We start from the raw sequence: 12327 nt of genomic DNA, 5'->3' as shown, positions 1-12327 counted from the left end.
AGGGACTGCCACTCATTCTGCCATGAAGCAGAGCTCTGGCTGGCGTATGCAGCTATGGTGGTTGGCAGCAAGAGGGGAGGACATTAATCTAGGTTCTGCTGCTGTCAGTCTGCTACACTAGAATCCCGATTACCCTGGAGGGCTAGTGTGAATATCTATCTGCATGACATATCAAGTAATGAGTGAAGGCCAGTGGTGCAATAACTCAGTTCTAGGCACCAGCTTCAGGCCCACCAACAGACCAACCCATCAACAGACGATCACAAGGAGAACACCATTTTGTCCATAAAATCATTATATATACCCCAATATATACCCCAATATATGGTTATTTTCCAAATAGTGTTAATCACTTCTAAGGCCTCCCAATTTTGCAGTGAAGGAACAGTAAAAGGAAATGTGCCCAGGATCACACACTTTGGTTAAATAGTGAAGCGAGTATTGTAAATTACTCTGCAATTTAGAGACCTGAATCCATACTGTCCGAACTCTTGTTAGTGCAAATATGTGGTTTGGCTTCCAAGAACTACAAGTTAACTTACAAAGTACCGAGACCACCTAAAGCAACCTGATGATATGTGAAGCCTATGTAAATGTTGCCAAAATAGTGTCACTGTAGCTATATATTCCATACCCTGTGACTGCAAGTACCAGAATGCAAAGCTGCCTTTCTTTGCATAGATCTGGTAGATATCTTGGATTAAAAAAGCATTGCATTAAAAAGTAGCTTTTGTTTTGGGACTAATGCCCTTTGCGTTCATAACACAGGGTGCATATATTCTTCACACACATTCTGTTAGGGAGATTTCTCACACAAGGGCTAAATTCCCTCTACCTTAGAGCCCTCCAGCTTTTTTGCTATATTTTTGGGCTTTGAACTTTTCATTTTCAATGCGTTTTACACTTTTTTGCTCATGGACTATGGATTCTCACCTGCTCCATAGGCATCATCTTTTTACTGTATGTCACACAGCACCTTTAGTGCAGTGACACAGGGTTGTCTTTTTAGACTTCCCACTTTAAACTCCATTTTCTGGGACTGACTACTGTCTCCCAGAACATGGAAAGTTGCCATTGACTTTACTAGTCTTTTTAACTTTACAGACCCAGTACAACCTATTTATTTATTTAGTTATTTATATTTATATAGCGTGCAAACAGGCCAAGGGCATTGAGGCGCTGTTACTTGCAAGAGCTTTGTTACAAGGACACAGGAATAGTAGCCTTCAATGGCACAATATGAATACTGCAGGCATAATACTGATATTACAGCTGGTACAATTGGTTGTTACATTACAGCTTATGCAGTGGGTCATATGATAGGTATTCAACTGATGCGATGCACCATATGTGAAGAGGATGGTTTTCATAGTTTTGCGGAAGGCGCTGAGGGAGGCCTAACCTCGGATTGTGGGAGGTAGGGAGTTCCAGTGAGTGGGTGCGAGATATGGGAAGCTGGATCCGCCTGCTCTGGCTCTTTTTACTAGTGGCACAGAGAACATGTTGGTATATGGTGATCTGGTTGGCCTTGTAGAGGAGATGGGTGGATCCTTTGAGAGAGGTAAGCAGGAGCGGTGAGGTGAATGCACTTGTGGGTCAGTGTCAGAGCTTTGAAGATGATCCTTTCCTTTATTGGGAGCCATTGGGCTTGTTTTCTGGCCTCCAAAATGTGTTCTCTTTTGGCAATGCCTTGGGCTGCCAGGAGAGCACTATTCTGTATGACTTGTAACTTCTCTAGGTTTTTTTTGGAGGTGCCTAGAAAGAGTACATTGCAGTAATCAAGCCTAGAGCCAGTGATGGCTCTGGCTATGTTTGTGCAGTTCTCTTTGGAGAGAAAGGGCCTGACGGCGTTGATTAGTTTAGCATGATATGCAGCTGCGGAGGATATTGCGTTGACTTGTCTATCCATGGATAGGTTGGAGTCCAAGTACACTCCAAGAGTTTTAATGGATTCTAAGACAGGTATTTTGATGGTGTCGATGGTGAAATGACTGAATTGGGAATCTAGATTTTTTAGTGTTACGGGGGAACCTACCAGGAGGAGTTCCGTTTTGTCTGAGTTGAGGCATAGTCCATTGTCTGCCAAAAGAGTACTGGATGGGTTAATAGTTATCCCTTTTTGTCTGATTATGTAACGCTCACCTGACTCCCACGGAGGCGCTGGCCTGGTTCGCGCTGTTGTGACCTCGTCTAAGGTGATGCGCAGGGGTCGGAAGACGGACTGGACCGGGCCCCAAATCTGGCTTGTCTGACTCGCAGAAGTATCCTTCTGTAGGTGAAAATAGGGGGTTAACTGTCTGCGGGGTAATGCAATCGGCCTCCCACTTACCCCTCTCACCCTCCTCAAAACCCTTCTGTGCTTCCCCGTAGCGTCTCACCTTAGGGTCTGGAAGGACGAGCTCTCCATCCTGCTTCTGATGCAGGGGCGCGTTGGTATCCAGTTACTTCACTGGATTTTCGGATTGGTGGTTTCTGATGCGGGGGCGCATTGGTATCCAGTTACTTGATTGGATTTTCGGATTGGTGAGAACCAAACTTGCTTGGCTTCCAGGTATTTTTTTGATAGGTGGTTCCCCTTGTGTCCATGCATTAATGTTCTAATGCTAGTGTCTTTTTCCCCATAGGGGCCAGGGTACGGAATGCCGGGGAACAGGCACCGACCCGAGATGAGAGGTGAAATCCTTGTAGAAATCAGGTAAGTCTTTAATGAGCGTCTTGGTAATGTCTTTTCATTCGCTCATTAACGCTAATGTCTTTTTCCCCTTAGGGGCTGGGGTCCGAAAATGCCTGGATGCGGCGCGGACCCGAAATGAAAAGGGAATGACCCAGCAGGTAAGTCTTAACATGGAGATTTAGCTTCCCTTTTCCCTTCTTTCTCTCACCTTCGTTATTGTCTTTTTCTCCTAGGCGCTGGGGCGCGACTGCGGATCCGGATGGTCGCTGCAGAACATGGAAGCGCCCTGTAAGGTGAGTAGAATGAGGCGCTGCAGCGATCGATGCGATGTGCTTTTAAAAATAAATGTCTTCCTTTTCAGGATCGTCGGCGAAATGTCTCCGTGATGCAGATTTAGCAGGTAAGGCCTTTTCCTTCTTCTGTTCTCTTGTTCCCTTCCTTTGCAGGTGATTCAGGATGCTGGCAGGTGTGGCTGAAGTCAGGATGCAGGAGCAGACACAGTGAGCGTTCAGCTGCAAGATGCAGAACAACGCGAAGCACGTGTGGCTGATCGGGTGTGGTTTAAATAGCCTTGGAAGAAGTTCCTAGAATGTGTCCTTCCTCCAATCAGGTATGTATCCTTCCCCGACCACGCCTGAGTGGTAAATGAGTCCCACAGGTAAAGTAGTTCCTTTCAGGCCTCAAGGAGGCCGGGGTTCTGCTGCATGGTCTGCATCAGGTAAGTGCACCCAAACACTTTCATAATGAGCCTGGCGCCTATGGCGCCAGGACTGACGTTTTCTATGAGCCTGGCGCCATAGGCGCCAGGACGCTGTCCAAAGGGCCCCTATAAGGGGTTGCTGGGACCTTCCCCGGGGACTTGATGTCCGCTTTCGGGGACGCAGGGCCTGAGCCGGCTCCCCGGGAGCGGGCATCGTGACAGCACTCCCCCCCAAGGCCCCTCCCAAGGTTGTTCCCTCCGGGGGTTTTGGTTTGTCTGGGAAGAGTCGGTGGAATTTCCTGACTAATCGAGGTGCATGCACATGGTCACTGGGTTCCCACGACCTCTCCTGAGGTCCGTACCCCTTCCAATCAATTAGGTAAAAAAGCTTTGACCTAAACATTTTTGAATCTAAAATGTTCCTCACTTCGAATTCGGGTTCCCCATCTATTTGAATAGGTTCTGGAGGTTTGAGTAGTCGGGTTCCGGGTACCACTGGTTTCAGAAGTGACACATGAAAAACAGGGTGAATTCGCATATTAGCTGGTAAATCAAGTTTAACCGCTACTGGGTTAATTATTGCCGTAATAGAATAAGGTCCCAGATATTTTGGGTTAAAAGTTCGGGGCCCTTTGAGCGGTAAATGTCTGGTAGCTAACCACACTTGATCCCCAATCTGATACGGAGGTGCTTCACTCCGATGTAGGTCAGCATTCTCCTTGTATTTTCTCTTGGCTTGTTGTAAATGCGTGGTTGCCTCTTTGAAGGCTCGGGTAATGGTAGAATGCAGATGTTCTACTGCGGGCACTCCGAGGTTCTGAGGTGAGTCGAGGTTTGAGGTTCGAGGGTGATGTCCAAACAAGGTATAAAAAGGACTATGGCCAGTTCCAGAGTGTACCGAATTATTATATGCGTATTCGGCTATCCAAAGAATGTCTTTCCAGTTGTTTTCAGATTGCTGTAACATACACCGTAAGTACTGCTCAAGGGTCTGATTTGTCCTCTCGGTCTGACCATCGGTCTGAGGGTGGTGACTGGTCGATAATCTTACGTCGATTTGTGCCATTTGACAACATTTGCGCCAGAAGTGGGAAATGAATTGGCTTCCCCGGTCAGAGATTAGTATAGATGGGAATCCATGTAGCCGAACAATATTTTCGAGGAATTCTTTGGCTAGGACAGAAGCTGAAGGTAAACCTTTCAAAGGAATGAAGTGGGCCATTTTGGAAAACAAATCCACAATTACCAGAATGGTATTATATCCCGAACAAGGAGGCAGGTCCATAATAAAATCCATTGATATGGTGTGCCAGGGTGCTGGCGGTACGTCTAGAGGTTGGAGGAGACCGGCTGGTCTTTTCTTTTGACCTTTATTTTGGGCGCAAACACCACAGGACATCACAAAAGATTTAACATCTTTTCGCCAATAGGGCCACCAGAATTGTCGTTTCACCTTTTCCATTGTCTTGACAATACCGGGGTGTCCCTCTATTAATGTATCATGATAACCGGAAATAACTAGTTCGTATAAATCCTTGTGTGGCAGGAATAAGCGTCCTTGGTAATAAGGTAAACCATTATCTATGGTAAAGTCTGATCCCTTTTGTATCCAATTCTGTAGGACTGTAGGGTCCAGGAGTTGTTTCACTCTGACTTGAATGTCTTCAAGCGTCTGTAACAAAGTCATGCCTAGAATTCTCTGTTCGGGAATTATTGGTACTTATTGGTTCTGAGTTTGTATCAGGTTCTCCCATTCCAATTCGGGATAAGGCGTCTGCTTTGCCGTTCTTGCAGCCAGGTCGATAGGTAATCACAAAATCAAATTCAGCGAAAAACAAAGCCCATCGGAGCTGCCGTGATGACTGAGCCTTGGCGGGTTTCAAATACTGTAAATTCCGGTGATCACTGTGATGGTATGTCGAGCGCCAAGCAGGTAATGCCGCCAGGCTTTAAAAGCGGACTTTATGGCTAACAGTTCTTTGTCAGTGATTGCATAATTAATCTCTGGTGCCGAGAATTTTCTGGACCAAAATGCTACGGGATGCAGTTGGTTGGTTTCGGGATCTCTTTGAGACAGAACTGCTCCCATGGCTAGACTGAATGCGTCAGTTTCGACGACATACGGGAGATCTGGACGTGGATGTTTCAATATAGGTGCAGAGGTAAACTTAGCTTTTAAATCCTGGAAGGCCTGCTCGGCTTCTTCAGACCATTCAAAACGTTTATTTTTCCTCAAGAGTGCAGTAATGGGTTGTACTATGCGTGAAAATTCCGGGATAAACCTGCGATAGAAATTGGCAAAGCCGAGCATGCTTTGAACCCCTTTTACAGAGCTAGGTGATGGCCATTTGAGGATGGCATCTACTTTTCTTGAGTCCATTCGGACTCCTTTGGGTGTCAGGATGAAACCGAGAAACTCAACTTCTGTGGTATGGAAAACACATTTCTCCAGTTTAGCAAATAGTTTGTGTTGGCACAGTTTTTCCAGAACTGCCCTAACGTGTTTTCTGTGATCAGATTCCGAAGAGGAGTACACTAGAATGTCATTGATATAGACGACAACACAAACATCGATGAGTTCCCGAAGGACATCATTCATGAAGAATTGGAAGGCAGCAGGCGCATTGCACAACCCGAAGGGCATTACCTGGTATTTGAATAATCCATACTTAGTACGGAAGGCCGTTTTCCATTTGTCGCCTTCTTTTACTCGCACCAGATGATATGCCCCCCGGAGGTCTAACTTGGTGTATATGCAAGCGTCCTTTACCTGGTCAAGGAGTTCAGGGATCAGAGGCAGAGGATAACGGTTTTTAACCGTTATGTGATTCAATGTAATCGATACAAGTTCTAAGGTCGCCTTCCTTTTTAGGCACGAAGAACAAAGCCGAGGATGCCGGGGATTTTGACGGGCGAATAAAACCATTGGCGAGGTATTGATCCAAATATTGTCTCAGATGCAGGTTCTCAGGTTCGGTAAGGGCATACATCCTGCTACAAGGGGGTTGTGCACCGGGCACCAGATCGATTTGGCAATCGTACGATCGATGAGGAGGTAACGTGTTGGCCTGTTCCTTTTGGAAGACGTCCTGAAAGTCTTGGTATTCCGGAGGCAATTGCATGGAGGCAGAGGTTACAGATGCTAGATTAATCTTCAGGTTTTCTGGATAACAGGTTTGTGCACAATCCGGGAAGGTTATTCTCTTAGCTCGCCAATCAATTCGAGGATTATGGGACCTTCCCCGGGGACTTGATGTCCGCTTTCGGGGACGCAGGGCCTGAGCCGGCTCCCCGGGAGCGGGCATCGTGACAGATTATCATGGAACATTATTTCATTCCCCTTTCTCTAAGATTTGGCTGGTGGCAGTGGTATCTACCATTTTTATTCTACCACGAGCTATGAAAATAGCCTCGGTAATGTTAGAGGCTATGGTGGTAGCCTCAAACTCTAACCCGCTGGACCCCATTGATTTTTAATTGGTTCCGGTCGGGTTTATTCGCCATTTCTTTTTGTAAAGTTCTTTCTCGTGTTTTACTCTGCACGCCAAACCAGGTTTGGTTCCTTTGTTCGCCATCCTTTGGCAGGCTTCTGCACAGAAGCCCTCCTTAGGCGCCTGAGTGTCTGGGTGGCCAAGATATGAGGGAGAAGATTGAGGCCCCCTGCAAAGGGTCTCCTTGGAGACACACGTCGCACTCTAGTTTCATTGGCTAGGTGGCTGTCCTGCCAGGACATCCACCCTGCTGTGTGAATGGGGAAAAACTGCTGAAAAGACGGTCTGTGGGACTTGGAAGGGAGAGTTGTCACTGGAATGAGAGAACCAACGAGGAGCTGAAGGAAGACGACTGCTGCAACTACTGGACATCCCGGTGAAGGCCTGAGGCAGGTCCGAATCGCCCGAAACTCCCGAAACTCCGATGACAGAGAAGATCTGGAAGGAATCTTCTTCTCTTGAGCTTGGTGGGACTGACCAGCTCGCCAAACACCAAACGCCAGCCTCCCTCTCCTGGTCGAATTTGCTGTGCATTTCTGCAGTGAACCGGATAGCCAGGAGGAACGGAACTTGTTTGGGTTTTAAGGAGCGCCCCTTTTATTCAAGGCTTTGCTCTGCTGCTGGCTTCTTCCTGGGCAGTGCAGAACCCTCCAGTCTTCCTCCTTCTTGTCACCATGACAGTCACTTCAGGAAACGTGAGCCTGCAGGAACTGCCAGGAACAACCGCCTCAGCTACAGCATTCTTCTTCATTTAAGGTACTGTTCAAATCCGGTCATTTGTTCCATCCAACCGCGGTGAAAGTGTTTGAAATCTTTCGCCTCTCCGAAGGCTTGTCCTTCTCTACTCTTTTGAATAATTTTTCCTCTAACCAACTTCATTTTGAACTCTTGACAAAGACTTAACCGCAAACTACTCTGAACTGTGTGATCCTCTGCAATGACTCTGAACCATTAACATTGACCCAGGCCTATTGACTTGAATCCTAGTTGTTGTAAGTCTTTTCTAGATTGCCCTGCCTATTACTTGTTGGTGTTGTTGATTTTGAATAACCTTGTCTTTCCTCCCTTTTTAAATTGCTGGAGTGCCATTTTGCTCACACTTCATTTTGAGCTTAACATGTCCAGAATTGATAGGGTGTTGTTGTGTTGTATTAAGACTGTGATTTTCTGCTGCTTTATAATAGTGAACTGTTTTATAACTGATGGTGTAAATAAATGTATATTCTTTTACTCACAAACCTTGAATCACTGTTTGTTTGAACCATAGTAATTGCTGTCCTTTGTGTAACTTCTTGCACTGCTAACTTTACTCTTGAGATAAGTCTGGCTGCTCAGAAATCGCTACCACTTTACTGTGTAGTACAGGCTTGCACCAAAGGTGAAATTGTACTTACACTTGTAGTCTTAATTGTGTGTGGTGCTCCCAAAGGGTACTGCATATGATTCTGCTGAAGTGTTCCTGTTAAAACCTGCTGTAACTCTTTGCATCTGAAACTAGACACTTGAGGTCTGTCTTAAGATGAGATGTCTCCTGTCCCCTCTTATCCTGTCCCCTCTTACCTTTCCAAGCACTCCAAGACGATCAACTGCAGACAGTGTGATTACTTAACTAAGACCGGATTTCTTGTTATCAATGCTGTATGATATTCTATTATCTGTTTCACTTCTAATAACTTGCCTTTAACCCACCTTGACTGTCTTCCAAGCAGGCAGCAGTGTAATTGCGTTCAGTTTGAAATAGCCCATCACGTTTTCAATTCTCTTAAACATTTATGCATGCGAAAAGTGTTGCTGCGAACAGTGACATTTGTTACAAAAGTAATTGGCATGCCTTTGGGTAATGTGCAGCCGCAACACCATTTATCGTCTGCTTCCTGTCCTACTCAGGACAGTGTGGGGTCCAGCCAGCAATGGGTGGCATTTCAGGGCCAGAAGGGGGAGAAAACTGAAGACCCATTACTATCCCAATGGTCATTGTGAGCCTGCTGCCACAGCAGTGGCATACCGACTGGGGGGGTGACCTCTCCCGTGGGCACCTCAATGAGGGTGCCCAAAGGCAAAGGTGTCCCTCTGGCAGGACAATTCCTGCACAGCACGCTCATTGTCCTGGCACCTTATCCTTTCTGAACGGGAGAGGGTGTCCCGCTGTCAGAACAATGTCCCAAGGAGCTCCGGGCAGCAGAGGGGGTCTCACGTTGCTCTGTGTCAACAAGCATTACAATGTGAGACATTGGGCACTGATGGGGGCGAGGGGGGTACTATTAGAGGGACTTTTGTCCTTTTAGAAATGCGAATGGGAGGGAGTGATCAGAAGTGAGAAGGGTGCATAATGCTGCATTCTTTATGAAATAATGACTATGGGAAAGTCTGCATAGATCCTGCAAAGGCTGCCCGACGCGAATATCTCTGCGCCGCCCGTCGCACATAAGAAAATCTGCGCGTCATACGTATTCATGGAATTGTTTGCTCCAAGTAACCCTATGCACAAGTCACGGCCAAAAGGCCCACAAAACCCACACGCAGAGCTATATCAGCCATAGAAACAGACCTTTGTGTACCCCTCACACGCAAACCAATTCACCTTGGAAAAACTGCCTATGAACCCCCCCCCAACCAGCCCAGCACCCCAGGAGGGTGGCGGGAGGTCCACCGTAACTATTCCCAGCGCCCCCTCAACATGCGTACCATGTATTGTAAAAGTTGTCATCTCCCAATAAACACATGCATGTGAACCCCCGTAAACTGTTCCTGCATCCCGCTACACTGCTTACGAGCAAAATTAAGTATGATCAGAACCCAGACTGCGTGCACGCACCCCTAAATCGGACACCCTATCTTACCTCTGCGTGGAGATTCCTATGTGCAAGTGTCTGTACACCTGCCTTCAGGTGGTGGATAGTTTGAGTGCATTGCGTGGCCATTTCATTGATGAGAGTTCAGCGGACAGATCTATGAATACACTTGGTTATGCGCATTTGTGGGAGTGCCATGGACGGCCTGCGGGCTGTCCCTCTTAACACCCAGATTTTCTTTTGTTCTTCCCCATTTTGCATATTCCGCCCCTTACTCCCATCTATGCACAAGCCACGCCCACAATCTGCAAGGAGTCTCGCGCAAGGCACTGGGCCGCTTGCAGAGACATGTCGAGCCTGCGCATAATCCCTGCAAAGTACAAAAAAGTCCCACGCGCACAAAGCCCCGATTTACAGGGCAAATAAATCCATGCATCAGGGCCTATGGCTTTAAAACCCAATGGGGATTTGTTAGGCTCACAGTAATCTGCATGATGCTATTGTGATTTTGCATGCATTATGGGGAGAATAATACTAAAGCGATATTCTTATAGCTCAACATATTTTTATGACAATGTATATTGTGTATAGTTAGTTTACTATGAAAAAGCTAAACATTAATAAATATCTATATCAACTAAACCTGGAAAGATGTGCTCAGTTGCTTAAATTGGCCACTTCCTGGTTTCACCATTTAATCAAAGTGTGTGACCCTGGCCAAATCATTTAATCACACTGTGTCTTATCTGCAGCCCTGTAGATGATTCTGATTTATTTCATAGCTTTTGTTAATATATCTTTCTATTATAAAAATAAACCCCAATGACTATAGAGTTGCTCCATATATAATAATAGTGCAATTGAGGTATTTTGCACCACAAAGTTATTTGCCACTCGGCTTACTTATGGCAACTTATTCTAAAGTCACTTCCATGGTGCCTCCAAGTATCAAAGACGATGCTCCTTGCAATGTCCTTTTCTGTGAAGTCACTTCTGTTGTTGCAATCCATATGCAAATTAGGAGGTTTGCATGAATTTTGAGCAGAGCGCCTGGGCAGAGCTCTAATAGATGAGTTTCCTGTCTCTGTAATGCCATCTGCCACTAATGTTGCCAAAAACGTTTATTGGGGTAGGAGTGGGTGGTTCAGGGGCACGAATGAGACTGTATGGAATTGCATGCACTGCATTTGGGGGGGAAGTAGCAGGACTTTTTTTGTGGTTCGCCCCTCCCTCCACTCTTGCAATGCTGGATTCGCCCTGTGCCAGAGTTTGTGTCTTCGTGGGAACAGCTGTGTTTCGCAGAGGGCTACAGGCAGGGGTCACAGTAACCATGGACGTCTCGTTCCTCTTGACCCGCGGCAGCAGCAGGCTCCTCGTGCTGCTGGCGAGCACACCCACCAAGCTCTTAATGGGGCAGAGATTCAGACGGCCATGGTGACCGTTGGGAAGGAGTGCCCTGTGGGGCCCAGGTGCAAGCGCCACGCCCTGCGTGCTGCTGGATGCATGTCCCACTCTGCAGCAGCTGCGCAGATGAACTCACTGCCAGGCAGGGCGGTGCTGCAGCGGCCCACTTCCGCAACATGATATTTCCGGATTCCCCACGTGTTGTAATTCAACCACATGAAAGTGGCAGAATCAGGGCCATTACTGTGCATGCCTGCCACCGCCCACGCGGTGTTACTTTCCTATCCTCTTTCTTTGTCACTCTCTCTCTCTCACATGCTGTTTCTGCACTTTCTTCCCAGCATTCCCTGTCCCTCCAACGCGTACATTCTACCCCACCCATCTGTGGGCATGTCACTCACACTCCACCCCTTCCTCTCAATTGTTCTTAGTTCCCTCTCCCTCCATTTTTCACCTGTCACTCGGGGGCCCAACAATGACTGTACAAAGGGAGTACAAATGATGGCGCGCGCTTCCAATGCCATATAAAGGATACAGTGTAACAGAAAACACAATGAAGCGCTCAACAGGCGCCTCTTGACGTTGTATGAAACAGCTTTCTGCGCGCATGCTGGGGGCGAATGCACAACTCAGGGCCTGATTCTGAGCTTGTGCTAATTATAGTGTTGGAAGCCGACATTCTCCCCTCCAGTTTCCAGCACCACCATTGGGGTGGATGGTAATACTGGAGTGGAAATAACATGCTTCCCCGCAGCAAACACTGCATAAAACTACCGTTTCCATAGAAACATGTGCTCCAGTGGCATTGCGAGCATTTCTTAATAGACTGCCGCTTTTCTGGTTTAAGAAAGTTTTCTTAAGGTTTCATCAGACTTATTAAGTGCTGCTGCAGTCTCAGAAATGCCATTTTTATAAAGGAAAAAGTGTGAAGCAGCGTTTAACGGCACCTCACTAGTGCCATATTTCAACTCCTCTTATTGATGTGCTGAAGCTGTGCTCTTGAGAGCAGAATCCCCTCGCAGTGCCAGCCCTGCATTTCTCATGGTTGCTAAGGCTGTTGTCAAGCAGTAAATCAGGCTCATGCTAAAGTCGTGGCTTTGATGTCAGACCGCCACATTAGCACTTTATCAGAATATGGTGCTTTTAAAGAAAGTGTTCATCCTTCAGTGTTCTGGGCCCTCAGTGTGTTGAGTTAACATGTGAATAATTTGCAGGCATCAGCGCAACACCGGCTGAAACACAAACAGGCACCAGACCTGGGCAGCA

Source organism: Ambystoma mexicanum, chromosome 3p, assembly GCF_040938575.1.
Source record: "Ambystoma mexicanum isolate Mex_15411 chromosome 3p, UKY_AmexF1_1, whole genome shotgun sequence".
NCBI classification, from domain to species: Eukaryota; Metazoa; Chordata; class Amphibia; order Caudata; family Ambystomatidae; genus Ambystoma; species Ambystoma mexicanum.
This window is presented reverse-complemented; position numbering follows the sequence as displayed.